The sequence below is a fragment of the Bombus huntii genome, chromosome 3 (genome assembly GCF_024542735.1).
Source record: "Bombus huntii isolate Logan2020A chromosome 3, iyBomHunt1.1, whole genome shotgun sequence".
Lineage (NCBI taxonomy): Eukaryota > Metazoa > Arthropoda > Insecta > Hymenoptera > Apidae > Bombus > Bombus huntii.
This window is the reverse complement of record NC_066240.1, coordinates 12,995,462-13,011,529: the sequence shown is the minus strand read 5'-3', so window position 1 is coordinate 13,011,529 and position 16,068 is coordinate 12,995,462. Positions and strand designations below refer to the sequence as shown.

General features: G+C 37.4%; 1 protein-coding gene and 1 long non-coding RNA gene across 8 annotated transcripts in view; one reads left to right on the top strand and one right to left on the bottom strand.

Annotated features, from left to right (window-relative positions):
• Positions 1-16,068, bottom strand: part of LOC126863453 (potassium voltage-gated channel protein eag) — a 157,562-nt gene that overhangs the window by 118,998 nt on the left and 22,496 nt on the right. The window contains exon 1 of one of the 7 annotated variants that reach the window (XM_050613644.1): positions 1,906-2,045. The exons of the other annotated variants lie outside the window; for them this stretch is intronic. The gene's annotated coding sequence lies outside the window, so the exon portion shown is untranslated. Of the gene's footprint in view, positions 1-1,905; positions 2,046-16,068 lie in introns of those variants that run through there. 7 annotated transcript variants of the gene reach the window in all.
• On the top strand, positions 446-2,536 carry LOC126863543 (uncharacterized). The gene is made up of 3 exons (XR_007688907.1): positions 446-1,319; positions 1,918-2,233; positions 2,374-2,536. It is a non-coding gene; the product is annotated as an uncharacterized LOC126863543 (long non-coding RNA).

The window sequence follows — 16,068 nt, the reverse complement described above, 5'->3', positions numbered from 1 at the left end:
GAGAATTTGAAGGGAAGTAGAGACGATAAAGACGATGAAAATCGTCAACCGATTAAATATTAACTTCATAACTTTAACGCGACGACTTTTTATTTCTTCGACGTTTCGCATATAGGGTGTCCCAGTATTGACGGTCAAGCTGGAGATGGTGACTGTACATGAGAAAATAAATCGGAAATTTCTATGGAATAAATTTTGTTCGTTCGAGGCTTTGTTTTTAAGAAAATCGACATTGAATTTCTTTCTTTCATTTCATTTTCTCTTGCACGCGTGCACTTGACTATGTCGTGGTTCAGCAGATCTCGACACAAACCTGTATCTATTTACTTTATCCATTTATGTATTTAGAAACCTACTTATAAAATGAAAAGTTTATTCCAAAGACAACGCAAGTCTTCCGCAATTAAAAGCGAGGATCACTTTGCCGTTCGAAAATTTAATTCGGTGAGCACATCTATGTGTATGTGGCACGGAGGCCAGCATCTTTAACAATTTTTGCATTAATAAAACAAATCTTAAGAATTACGTGCTTTGTTATTGCTCGTAAACCTACGGTAACGAACAACATTTTTTCCATATTTTCGACTTCTCGCGTACGACCATCTCGTCCAAGTTGCGCCATGAATGTTGGGAACCACTTAGACACACAACTTACATGGAAGCAATACACTAAGTCAATTATAGACAAAATACCCATAAAAAGAAAACAGATGTACTGGCTAACTAGTCGCAACTCTAAACTCAGCATGGAAAATAAACTAAAAATCTTTAAAACGATAATAAACCAATTTGCACGTACGGAATACCACTATGAGGCACAGCAGCAATGAGTCACATAAATAAACTAGAGGCGCCACAATCGAAGATACTCGGAACAATAGCCAACGTCCCATGATATGTCAGAAACGAGGATATACGCAAAGACTTAAAAATGCCAACTATCAGAGAAGAAATCGGTAGGGACGCAAAAAAATATAAGAAAAGAACGGCAACACATCCAAAGCAGCTGGCTGTTGAAACGAGCGAAACTCTCATAAAAAGAAGACTAAAGAGAAAATACCCCACTGGTCTCACTAAAGAAATAAAATAGGCAAACTCGAAGATGGTATCCCGCTGGGGGTAAACATCCACATGTCATTTAGCAATTAAGCTAGAAAAATTTACCGAATGTCCAGCTGGACAAATTAAATAATAATAATAAAAAAAAAAGAATGCTGGGACACTCTGTATATCGTAGATGACTCACAGAATAAGTAGGAAATATTCCAAGCTCGTATAAACCAGCGTTGGACAAAGTTTCACTCGAATAACGAACGAAGGTAAAGAATGAAACTTTATTCGCCAACCGATAAAGAAATATCCAATCGGACAAATATTTATCCGAATAAGAATTTGTCCGACTAAAAATTGAATCGCGTAACTTATTCGGATAGAATTATATATAAATATTATACGCAGATATTTATTCTGCCAAATGACACATTAGAATATTTATTGTTCGTTGGTGAATTATTCGCCTGGTAAATTAGCAGCATAAATTGTATCGATATCTGTACACACAATACTCGTAAGAAATTGAGTGGAAACAAACGATTATTCGTATTATTAATCGAAACATCTACGATCATTGTTATTCGGATAAATATAGGAAATGGTTACGTTATAACAAACAATTATTCCACATAATAATAATAATAACAATAATAATAATAATAATAATAATAATAATAATAATAATAATAATAATAACAAAAATATTCGACTAGTATGATTTATTGCAATAAATTATCTTAGATGAATATTTATTCAAATGATTAGAATAATACCCAGCTCTGATATAAACATACGTCCTGTTTGACTTTATTTTTAGGTTATAGTGGATTTTTAATTAACTTTATGTGCTACCTTTGATGACAGATGTTCGAAATGGTTCCCCTGGATTTCAATACAGGCTGGCCAAGCCCATACATCAGGCGCATGTCTGCTATTTCTTCATTGGAATAACGCACATTGGAATAATTCACGCTATTCATACACAACGCGACGTATTTCAATAATTTCAATCCGCACTGTTCTCGTGACTCGTACGTACATAGATACTGTCGATAAGAGATGGCGTTTGTAAAATTCGACTGCAATATTGGCCGAAGGATATCAAGTTTTGTTTGTAAACAGTTCGGCAAGAGGAATCGAGAAACACAACATACGTCTATCGAACTGCGAAACCAAATCCGTAAGACAATATATACTTTATATGTTTATTTTTTTTTTATTATTTAATTTGTACTTTGCAATTTGTCTGGATATTCGGTAAATTTTTCTAGCTGCTTTATATGTATAGATAATTTATATGAAACTTTTTTTATTTTTCAGACGTGCTGAAGCCATTTTTAAACAAAAAAAAAAAAAAAAAAAAAATCTGGTGAAAATAAATGCAAAACGATGTTGATACTTTGAGGAATCAATTGGAAATTAATTGTATCTATAAAATTGATACGTTCTCATCAACTTTCCATTTTTAGAATATGAATATTTTTTGATATTTGGAATTTACGTTTATTAAATATTTTTCAAATATTTGTTAAATACGTAAATTCAGATTATCAAAATCTTGCGGTATCTTTTAATTATTTTTTCGCATATCTTAATTATTCCTGATTTTTAAATAACAACATATATTTTTTAAACGAAAAATTAGTAACGACAGATTACTATTCTAATTTTAACTATGTTAATTCCAATTTTGTGAATCTTCTCTGACCTCGAGAATCTTCTGACAGAATCTGAACGATTAAACGATAGAATTACAGCCGCGGGAAAGAGAAAGATGCTCAACAGCCGAAGAACCTCAAACGTGTTTAATTCTCGTTGAAAATTAACGTCGTTCAGGTTGACAGGAAATTTCCTTTCAACGATCGAACCGGATCGTTCTTCGATGAAATATCCGGCCAATTAATTGTTCTCCACTCGTTCCGTAAGCCTGATTTTCCTTCAATGCTGGATTAACGCGTTCTATTCGGTGTCTCCACCTTGACTTTTGACTTTGCCAACGAAGGAAAACGAAAAGCGAGAAAAAAACGGAACGGCGAATAAAAAAGAAAAAGCAAGGGAAATAGAAGAAAGTGGAGAAAAGAAGCAAAAGAGTGAAACAACGCGCACATATAGTACAGTGATATAGTACAGTGATGGGCAAACTTTGTTATACAATGGCAGCAAATATATTGCGTGTCAGAGACTGTGTGAGAGTTCTTATTTTTTGTTTCTTATTTATACATCATACGTATAAGTATGTACAGTTTATTGCTATGTACAGTTATTTATATCGTATATGGTAAAATTACTGTATGATAGGTGCCATAAAAATCTTCCTGAGGAGCTAAGTTCGCTATGAATAGATAACTAGAAATTTGGTTTGTCATAAGTAAGCTTAGTGTGCGCTTTCATGGAAATATGGGACAGAAAATATCGTCGTTCTATTGGGTGAAGAACGTAAAAATATTTCTGAAAGAAATATCTAGAAAATAACAGCAAAGAAATAAAATAGACAAACTGGAAGATGGTATCCCGCTGGGGATAGTCATCCATATGTTAATTAGCAATGAAACTAGAAAAATTTACCGAATGTCCAGCTGGACAAATTGTAAAATACAAATTAAATAAAAGAAAAAGACAAATTTAGAATATCAGAAATTAGGTTTGCCATAAATAAGATTACCAATTGGGATAGCTGCAAATAAAAAGATAATTCAGAGAATATCTTTATCTTCTGAGAAATTAAGTTTACTATAAATAGATAACTATAATCGAAGTAGATTATAGTTATCTGCTAGCTATTAGGTTGTCCGAGAAGTTTCTTTCGTTTTATATGGAAATAATAGATGCGCAATGTTTTTTCATTTATATTAGTTTATTGAATTATGCACGAACGTAATAATAGAAATAGAACGAAATGGATCGTACCTAATTGAATAAAATAAGATAAAACAGAAATTGTTGTTTATCTATTATCATCTTATAAAACGAAAGAAACTTTTCGAACAACCTAATATTTATAGTCATCTCCGTAGACGACACTGTAGGTGTCATACGCCGAACTTTTTAGAAGAGAGAAAAAATCCTCGATTTCAAATTATTTTCTAAATTCCAGTTGTTTTCGTTCTTACAAGATCTGAAACGTATATAAAATCCTAATGCATCGCGGAATTTTCTATTTCCCTCGCCAATGTAGTGGAAAGTCATTGGAAAAGGGATTGGATTCGTATTGTAGGAAATGTACGTGCCCTCTCTCAGTCGCAGAGAAAACTGAATGCGCCAGTCATCTAAATTTGGAAACATTGCAAGTACCAATACCGTTTGTCCCTAAAACAACTTGTAGAAAAAGTACAAAATATATTCTTCCCAGATGTTCTTTTTACTTTCATTACAAAAGTATATTTTACAATGTTCCAGGCAAAAATTGCAGCAAAATTAGTGATAAAAGAGTGAAAAATAGCTATCGCTTAATGCTACTCACATTGCTTCATACAGAGGCAACGTTCAACGTACCATCTTTTGGTGTCATCTTTTAACAATATTCATAATTATTCACAAATGGAAATTGCTCTTCAATCCTACACTATGGTATTCCCATTGACACATAGAATATTATTAGATGAAAACACAACACCCTTTCATTTTTGCACTTGCAATGCTGTCTACAAAGTATCTTCAATTGGGTTTACCCTAAACTAGGTTATCCTTATACCTTACACCTTATAGCTTGTTTTATAAATAAATTGACTAACTGTGGATCTTTATTTAGATAAAAACACAAAACTATTTCATTTTTGCATTTGCAATGCCTCCTGCAAAACATCTTCAATTGAGTTTACCATAAATTAGGTTTACCTTATACCTTATTTTATTAATAAGTTGACTAACTGTGGATCTTTATTTAGATAAAAACACAAAACTATTTCATTTTTGCATTTGCAATATCACCTGCAAAGCATCTTCAATTGGGTTTACCCTAAACTAGGTTATCCTTATACCTTACACTTTATAGCTTATTTTATAAATAAGTTGACTAACTGTGAATCTTTATTTAGATAAAAACACAAAACTATTTCATTTTTGCATTTGCAATGCCTCCTGCAAAACATCTTCAATTGGGTTTACCCTAAACTAGGTTATCCTTATACCCTACACCTTATAGCTTATCTTCTAAATAAGTTCACTAACTGTGGATCTTTACAGGAGAAAATAATTCTGCGAGTACTAGGAAAATTACAAAAAGTCTGAGTAAAATTGAACAAGAGCCGCAGTTTAGCCACCGCTATGGTATAACTTGATTTTTCTTTTCTTGGAAGAGCTCTCTTCTCGATGGTTGGCCGTTGTTTAACGACATTGTTAAAGGGTTAACAGGCAATTGTCTGAAGAAGTCAGCACCAGGTAACACGTGCTGACGTGTCGGCGAATTTGATTCGCCAGGCATTTTTCAGGAGGACGAAAAACAGGCGAGCGAGCGTACGTGACTGTCGGTCCTCTTCACGAACCCTCGCCGCTGGTTAATTCATTCTCGGCGCGTTTGAATTGAGAACGTAACAACCTGTGCATAAGCAGCGGAAGAGAGGAGTTTACGCTTCGCTCCTTTGCCACGGCAGAAAATATTGAAACGCTGTCGCGGTGTTAGCCCAACCACAATCAATCTTCGTGTCTTCCCATTAATTTGAATTTACCATTCGCAGATGCCGAATTGTGGACAAACTTTTTATTTGTCACGATGAAGTAATAGCGAGTACGTCACGAAACGTTAATTTTCTACAACAACAACATAATTCAAAATGTCAGGATTTTAGAGAAAACTAGCTTGAACGATCTCAACTGTTACAAAGCTGCTTTCGTGCAGTGAATTTTTGTGATTCATCTGCACTGTATATGAGAACTGTATCGATAGAAAATACAAGGAACAATTGTTTATTCTGTACCGATGATGACTCAGAACCTAGGAATTTGTAAGAGCAAAAGAGGAAGATTCAACAGATGAGATCTTTAGAGTTGGATATCTCGCTGATTTGTTGGAACAACGACGAAACTCGAGAGCCACAAGCATCGATACTGTGAAGATTGTTGAGAAATGTTAGGTTGGCATGATCGCTAGTTACTACAAGCTAAGTTGGTACGACTTCTAACGACGCTCTTTTGTCTTAGAAGTCGAACACGTGTTAATTGACCGAGTGTATTCTGTGTGTTAAGACGTGTTGTACGAGGCGATAAAATATATTGGAGAAAATCGAATCCGCGTGAATCGATTAATTAATAAAGCCAAACCTATATCCTTTAACAAAGATTTTATCTACTGAATCTTCATCTTTTGCTATTAAATTGAATTCCTCTATTGTGTAGATATGCTGAGTGGCAGAGAAGATATTTAGATGATAAGATAATAATGGCTATGTATATAGTCGAACTGTACGATAACTTTCGCTATATTGAACAAACTCTAAACAAACTGGATATTGAAGTTGCACTTCCTACATAGATCGACCTAATCTAAACGTTCATGGGTGTATCTACGCAAATATGATCCAAACTTTTTTCATTCGCTTCGCATAAATTACCAAACTAACTACTTACACTTGTGGATTAACAAGATTATTCTTACAATTTTTTATGTAAATTATATCATTTCTATCGCTTTAATTATATTATCCACCATGTATTATTTATTATTCCTTATTGTTACAATGATATTATTTCTATGTTCGATGGAGACCTAGTTAATTAAATTATTAACGTATCGGGGTTTGTTCCAGTGTTGCTGACACTGATATTACAATTAACGATATCAATGAACAATTAGCAATATCGATATTAATAGCTTCGACGCTAATTAATAAAAGATAACAAAAGTTGTTGAAAGTTTGCTAAAAGATAACCGTATCGAACGAATGTAATAGATTCGACCACTTTATCACCCTATTCGAAGTTCTTGAAACGCTACAGCCAATGATTCGACGAATCACGACGCGTATTCCTCAATCGAATCATGTCACGCTATTGCAGTGGTTCATCAAAAATCCATTGGGATAATGCACCGAGCTAATGTTACGAGATCGATCTAACGCCACTTTGGCATAAATATTTTTTCACCGCCTCATAGCTTATTAACCGCTAAACAACCCCCTTACAAGGAGTTAGTCTCGCTGAAGATACGAATTACGATAGTCTTATCTCATTTATCCAGACCTATTTTATATTTTTTTATAAAGGAAAATAGGCAAGTTGAGCCTAAGCATTTGTTTTAGCTACCAGATACGATAATAAATACTGAACATTGTATATTTTGTGTAATTTTACGTATTTTACTTATATGTATAGGGATATTTATATTTCGGTGAAATCAAATAAAAGAATAGAACATACTAAATGTTGCAATAACTATTGAGTCGTCCGGGAAGTTAGTTCCGATTTACATTTCGATTCGATATACATTTCTCGAATTATACGGGCGCCATTTTGTTTCATAACCTTTCTATATCTTTCACGCAACTCGAATGTCCTATCCTTTCATAACCTCTCAGGTTTTTCTGCGAAAAACTTCCCGATATGATCTTTCGTGTCGCCCAAATTACTTAAAAATTACCCAATGAATAAGGACGCGAATAAATTTGTTAATTACGGTAATCGGTCTTTTAATCGCTATGCCGCGGCGATAGTTCGTGTACCACCGGTGGCGCATGACGTCCCTTGGGGAAGATACGAATGTACCACCGGTGGTTCAGCTCGTTGTGAACGTGTTAAACGAATGAAACTGCCACGGTGCGGGTTATATAAACACGAAGTTTCATACGCTTTATGTCAACGTACGAACGAGGCTTGGTGACCTTCTATGAGCGCGTTCGTCGCTTTATACGCGTATTACTTTCTGCACGACCCTCGTCTCCAACGTTTTGAGGGAACGTCAGGATAGCAGTGGGGTATTGACGATTGAAGAATTTCTGAGTGTCGAAGGGAACCAGTCTGGAGGCAATGGGGAAGGTCATGGAGGAGACGGATAAAAAAGAAGAGGGAAAGTGAAGAAGAGTGGGGAAGGGGTTCTGATGGTAAAAAAATAAAAAGAAAATGAAAAGAAAAGCCTGAAAGAAAGGTCTTTTATCGTACACGACATTTGGATTAACCACTAATTGTAAGAGGTAGGGGGAAATCATTTTTAACCAGGTAGCTCTTTGAAAAGCGTGTACCTGATGTGCTTGGCAAAAAGTAAGCGACGACAAGTATACTCGTCAAACACGGAGTATGTGTGGCTGCTATGATATTGAATTAAGTTGTAACGAAATGGCTGTTTTATTTTTTAATTTTATTGCTGAATTTTATTATAACTCGTCGTAACACGAAATACTGCCATTTCTTTGTGACGAGTATACTCGTCAGAAACGGCTAACTGGTTAAGCCACAAGGCAAAAGGATTACAAATAATAAATAAAGATGAGCTGATTATGCACGGATTATGCACTTTGTCCAAGGACGTGGAACGATTTCGAAGGTTCGAAGATTATGGCGAAAAGAAATTGGTACATGCTTTGTTAGATTACATTTACTCCAATACAAGTGGTTAGAAATGAAATTCCATATGTATTTGCATACGATTGCGATCCTAATAGCGGTATGGTTAGGTCAAGTCAGGTTATTGCGGACCGAGCCCTCCAGATCCCCCGAAAGATCTAACCTAACCTAACTTTTCAACACGATCGTCCCACGCCTTGAACAAAGTGCGCGTTACTCAAATAAGTGACTTCCCCTCTACTACATATTTCAAGATAAAGATCATTCGAGCTTTCAAGTCCTCTTTTGTACATAATTACCAAAAATATACGGTATATCCTGTTTAACGGTAACCTTACCAAGCCCAGTCAAATGACCGGTTCGAAAATTTAATTAAAAATTGTACATTCGTCGTTATTTCTTTTGTTCGTCTAACTTTATGTAAATCCTTACATTACCAAAAATTGTTAATCGGATAATATAAGAATCTACATAAAATTAGACCAACAAAGGAAATAACGATGAATACACAACTTTAACAAAAATTTTGATCCTGGTAATTCGACCAGGTCTGGTAAGGTTAGTGTCAACTGGAAACGCCCAAATGTCTGAACAAATACGAACGATGTGAAAAAATGTTTCAGACAAAAGTCGTGTAGTATGGGAGGGAGATACGTCGTACTTCTATCCATTTGATTCATTTTATCCTGTTGAGATATGTATAATTTTCTGTGCTGGACTAGGTTAAATGCGTAGTAGAGATACTTGTATGTGAATATCAGTGTGTGGAAGTATGTGTGTCCGCAGCGTCTCAAAAGCAAAGGAATGTAAACTCTTCAGTCGGTTAAGAGTCGGTTAACAGTCGGGTATGGAAGAAAGTGCTGAGACGCGTGCAAGTGTGTATCGATGAATATATAAGGAATCGTTCATGAAATAAATATTTCATTATTTTAATATTAATCCTCAGTATAAATTTAGTGTTCCTATAACATTATTTCGGCTTCAAAGATCCACAATTTTCAACATATCCTGCGATAACTTTGAAACAGTCTACAAAGAAGAGGTTAGAATCTTTCAATAGATAGCTTCATTTTCGACTGCATATTTTCTCCCGCCGACTTTCGTAAGTTTTCCTTTACAGACGTAAAAACGTATAGAACGTCCCACAGGATATCATATAACTTTCCTCTGAAACATTTCCTCGCGTCCGAATCTTTCCAGATATTCCAGCCTCGCCACTTAATCAGGACACGCTGTATATTTTGCACATTCGTACTTCGTGGATTTTTACGCTTCCTAATAAAAGTCCGACTGATTACCGTAAATCTGATTCCCTAGTTCCGAAATATCAGAGAGTCCAATCAAGAGACTGTCTACCGTGTTCCTAAAGTTTCTCGACCTCTGTGATATATAAAACAGCAGAAAGATCCCGTTACGTGTCGTCATTCGGTTTCCTGATCAGATTCGTCAGCAGTTTCTCGAGACGGACTTCCCATCTGCTCAGGACGAACGCGTTGACGGGTCACGGTCTCTAATCTCAGGATAGTCGTCGGGGCCACGAGCGACCGATGGGTTAGGTTGGAAGTCAGGATGATGCCTTTGCAGCTCCAGGGAATATTCGGAAGTTTTCCGCAAGACTCGAAACGCTGCACGATGGCTTGCGAGAAGCTGAATCGGATATCGAATCTTCAAGTTGGACAGACTTCGACTTTCGGAGTTCTCGCCAGAGATCACCGAAGTGAAATAAATATTTTTAGCGTTGAACTCGGGGATTCTATATAAATTGCTGGCCATCCGATCTTTCCAAGATTATATTAGGTCAACCCATAAGTTCGTGCCGACTTTTGTGTATACATTTCATGTGTCGATTTATAAACATACGGCGATAAGGGACCAATGCACTTGAGCTTAGCTGATCGAGAACAGGCTAGAGCAGATTTTCGTGGGTATAAGATCGTAATATAGCGAACACAGTGACTTCTAACGGTAAAAAATCATGAGTGAAATGCGTATCCATTTTCGACGTCTCGTGTTATATGAATTTCGGAAAGGAAGTTCTGTAACAATTGCCACGAAAAACATATGTGTTGTTTACGGAGAAAATGCGCTTTCATCTTGCACTTGTAAGAAGTGGTTGCAACGTTTTAGAGCTGGGAATTTCTGTTTAGAAGACGAGGAACGCTCCGGGCGTCCTCCTTAGACAGACGAAGATAAAATTCGGGATCTTATTGAAAAATCACGAAATTTGACAGTTCAAGAGATGTCGAATGTTCTGAAAATACCTAAGACAATGATGCATAGGTGTTTAAAAAAAATAACATATATAACCGCTCAAAAAACGGCACGAACTTATGGGATGACCTAATAGTATTCTAGACAATTGTATTTTAAGAAAAATTGATCCCTTCGAGAGAAAAAAATCCTTTCAGAGACACCTTTTACGTTCTGGAATATTAGAACCATTTAGTAACTTGTAAAGCGATAATAATTATTATTAACAATGTCTTCTTCGTGGAATAACGAGGACAATTAACGAACTCCTATTGCAAGAACGAGTTACATGTATCACAGCAAGGTAAGAATTGAATAGCAATAGACCTATTCTACTGTAGGAACAGACTTGTTCCACTGACGAACCTATTCTACTGCACAGACAGACCTGTTAGATAATGACTATAAGTAAAATTATGACTGCAATTAAAACGCGAAGAAACGAGAATTTCTTTTAATTTCGTTTCTTTCCTTTTTGTAGGTTCACAGCCTCAGTGTATACTTATATTAACCGTAACAAAATTAATAATAAGGTAAACAGTTGCGCTACATACTGCGTAACACGTGCAAGAATCAGCGAACGTCTACGAGGAATCGCAATAGTCGCAGGATTTGGTACGAAGCTGTACGACGAAAACATAATTACGTCCGATTGATTTTACTAAAACTACCATCGTGTCTCGAGTAATCGCGCAAGCAGGAATCCAAAATCCGTGATTTCTGCTAATCGAGTAGTTCCAACGTTCGTCTCCGTAGCTGCCAACATCATTGGCCAGCAACTTCATAAATCTGTGGCGGATCGGTATCAAACGGGCGATCCGCGAGTACCAACCGTCAACACCAGAGGGCTACGACGACAACGAGTCTGTCCATCTCGCTATCGAATATACGAGCGAATGATACAAATACCGCACCTAGCGAGACTCCCTCTACGTCTAAGGCAGGGACTACCAGACATAGCCTTACTGACGAGTCCACCAAAACGAAACGCACAACTCTCTTTTCATCTGGCAACGACAACCTCCGCCAAAAATCCTCCGTTCGTTCTCCAAGGAAAACCCGTTTCTTTCCCTTCCCTTTTTTATCCTTTTCCATCGGTGTGCTTCGTACTCGTAATAAATAACTGCGAACAGAATTTTACGCGGAATAAAGCCACGTATCGTAACTCGTGCAAGGAGCCGATACATGAGACGACGAAGCTAACGAGACGAAATGATGAAAAATGCATTGGATCGTGCAGAGGCAATTTCGATGGAGGGCGCGGTAATTCGTAGGAGCAAGCCACGGTTAAAATTTCATCAGAAGAAACGACGTGTCGTATGCACCGACCTAATAAAGAAAACGCGATACCAGATCGAAAGTTCGGAATGCTATATGGAATCTACTGCAGCAGCCAGCTGGCAAAAATTTCCAAAGCAGGACACCGGTGGTTCCACTGTAATTCCGGTAACCCAAAGTCGTTTGGAACAGCACGGTCTCTGAAACGAGCCTCTGGGGCTCCTTCGTTATAAATGCTCGTGTTCCCTCCTATCTTCTCTACGCTGCCGAAAGTAATCAGACAGTTTGTCAACGGACTCGGGGAGTACTTGCAATCTGCGTTGAATTTCGAGCGTTTCAAGTTCTCTGACGCCTGGTGACGCGATTTCAGAAGGTTACAGTTGCCGTTGAGGTTCCTGATGAGACGAAGTCGCGTTATGTTTGCTCTCGTTGTTCCTTAAACGAGGAAGAGTTGCAAAGGTAGACCCTAAAGGCAACTTATAATAGTCGTTTACAGAGAAGATTGCTAAAACTGTTCGGTAGAGCCCGCGGATATGTTGGAAGATTATTTTTATTAAGACAATGTTCTAGCAATGAAACGTAGATACGGCGAATGGGTAGATAGTGGCGAAAGTGTTCGTACGCCGTGTAAGAAGATTGCTTTTAGTAAGACAAAGTTCTATGAAAGAAATGTAAATATGTTCGAATGGTAGATAGTGGCGAAAGTTAAGTGTACGCCGTGTAAGAAGATTGCTTTTAGTAAGACAGTGTTCTGTGAAAGAAATGTAACCGTAAATGTAATCATAAATGTATGTAATGTAAATGTTGTACGTCCTCTGAGATGGCTGTTTTCATTAATATTGCGCAAATCGTATTTTGACATGATTAATTAAAGTGCTTGCAGTAATTAACGAGGACTTAGATAGATTTTATTTATTTAATATATTATATACGTCGGGTTAGGATCGGAATTTTGGGCGCGTGACGACTCTTCGCGTGGACTAGCCATCGTTTCACAAAGCCGAGATTATATTTACACGTATATACAAGTGTGGCGGATCGGTATCAATAGGACGCAGACAGGTCGAGGCATCAACGCGGCGTAACACCTCCCGGCCGATCCGCTGGTACCAACCGGCAACACTAGAGGGCTACGACGACAACGAGTCTGTCTATCTCGCTAGCGGTCGAATATACGGACGATTGATACAAATACCGCACCTAACGAGACTCCCTCTACGTCTAAGGCAGGGACTACCGGGTATAGCCATACTGACGAGTCCACCTGTAGTCCCGGAACGAAACGCAAAACTCTCTTTTCATCCGCCACATAAGATTATCACAAAGCTTAACAAATAATAAGCCTAATGAATAATAAGTTTGACGAACAATGAAGTTAGTGAATAATAAATTGTACGAATAATTAAGTTTAACAGATAATAAGTCTAATGAATAACAAGCTTAACGAATAGTAAGCTTAATGAATAATATGATCTACGAATAATAAATTTAATGGACACTATTAACAATGTTTTTGGGTTCAAACGAATCCACGGTCAACGAGAAAACTTTTACTAAGCGTGAAATAATCAAACGATTGACGAAAATGCTCGATGTGTCGCTCTCCAAGGCAATCGCACGAATGCCAGCCTCGTGGAGATTTTTCTCGCTGTACGATTGCCTTTTGTTTTCTATACTCGTTTGGAAGCATCGAGAAGTTTCAAACGCCGTTGCTAGGCAGTCTCTGCCTGCAGTTTGATCATTGATACAATGTATGTCCCATTGTATCGGCACCTCCGAGGCAGCCTCACACGTGGCTAGGCCCGCTCTCGAGGCCGCATGCCGCCACAACCACACTTCTCGGAAAACCCATACAAACACTCCAGACCTCCGTTAGGCAAAACGTTTATCTCGTGACCGTGGCCACGTTCGGCGACCAACTGTCACCTCGAACCCAATCTCGCTATCACAAATTTTAAACAATTACAGCTATGATAAAATTTAGGCTAAAGCACTAGAGGATGTTCCCAAAATTTTCAAGCAAAGGCTTTGGCTTTCCCTTCATCTCCGACATATATAATACATAGATTTTTGCAGGATAAGTAAGTAAAGTAAATGATAAAGAAATTGCGAGGATACTTTAACAACGAGCGAGTTACATCAATTTCGTACAAGATATATGTCTTTAGACAATGTATACGCTTAAAACATATAAAATCAATATGCTTTAGCGAATTTCATGTAACTTACTCATTGTACAACTGTTCCCATAATAATATTAAATTCAGCCATTATGCAAGTTCGTCGCTTATCATAGGAAAAGAAGCTATGTAACATGAAACAAATAAAATCTATACTTCAACTATACAACTGCTTTGACGTATTAAACAATTAATTAACGATGATTCAATTAATTCAATAACGTTATAATAAACAAGTATATGGAACATCCGGCTGTCCCCATATTGCTATAATAAGTTGATGGCGAATTTTTATGCAATATTGCATACATGCAATATTTTACAGAATACATTTACAGAAAAATATTCAAAGTATAGCGTTTGCTCTAACGCTTGACAGATAAAACAATTTTCTATCGTGGCTCTACTCTTCCAATCATATCCTCAAAAAATATGAGTTTCTATAAAAATCCACCGTCTATGAATAGCAGTCACTGTATATAAATTTCGCGTAGCGTGGTCAACGTGTTGACGAATCGAATACATTCGAATGATCGACTACCGTTTCCTCGTATTCATCGAATATTAGTGGAAAAGGCATCGTCTCGAGAGAATCTCTGATCGAGAGTGTGCTCGAGCCGCGATAACAACGAAAAACGGTCGGCCACGGACTGTTGGCGTTGGTCAAAGGTCACTGGCGATGAATAGGCTGTTGCAAAAGGGTGAAACCAAGTGTGGGCGGCATTGACCCATTAACTAGAGTACGTCGGATTCCCAAGATTCACGGGGGGATAGAGGCGCGCCTATCCTGCAACCTCAATCAAATTATGTATAACAAGATACAGTATGTATAACGAGAGAACACGTTCTGAGATGGAATAATTGTTCACGACCGTATGGTATAATTTATTCGACCGTATAACGTGCATGAATTCGTATTCAAATATTACACACACACACACACACAGAGAAATTGCGCTGTGCTGGTCTCGCGTGTTGGACCAATATTACCTGATATCGTTTCGCTGTTTGAAATGATACTAATTTTGCTGGTATAATAGAATCTTCAATTTTACGTTTTCACGATGTTCGTGTGATATACAGGGTGTCTGGTTTTAACCTCTTAGGTACAGTCGAATTTTGTGCGGGGCTGTTTCTCTGTACGGCAGAGAACCTAAAACGAGAAGCTACCTGAAGTGTTCGATTCTTGTACAAACACGAGATACACATGTACGTATCTCTCTTTCTCTATAATTTTCCTATTTTCTCCATTCGTCTTAATTCCACTTTTGCCTCTATTTCGGCTTTCGATGACTATGATAAAACCGAATCCGTGTACACATTAAAAACGTCAACAGTATAAATGTAACCTACGGATTGGTTTCTCTTTCCGAAATAATTTCTCTATCGATTGCTCTTCCTCTAATAATTTCCTATTTTCTCAATTCGTCTCTGATGGCTTTTAATCTCCCCCTATTTTCGGTAACTTCCGCTCGGCTCGGTTTACCGTGTAATCGAATTTAATCGCTTTGAGTTGGAAAATACAGCAGCGCACAAAAGTATTATACGACGATGTGAGATTCGACGCTGTCGTAGGATCTTTAATAAAATATTCGTTAACGAAGATAATTAGCCAGCTTACGCCCCTTACGCTCTTTGCTGTTTTACCTAACAAGCAGTTCTCCAAGCTTCGAAGAAACTGCGAAGGACGCGCAGGTTTACAGACGTTACTTTTGCGCGACCGTGTATCTCCGTGCGTCAAACAACGTTCGTTTTAGCGCACTTAAGCCAGAAACGGGGAAGGCCAATTAAAGCTCAGCTCGTTACCAAGCTGCTC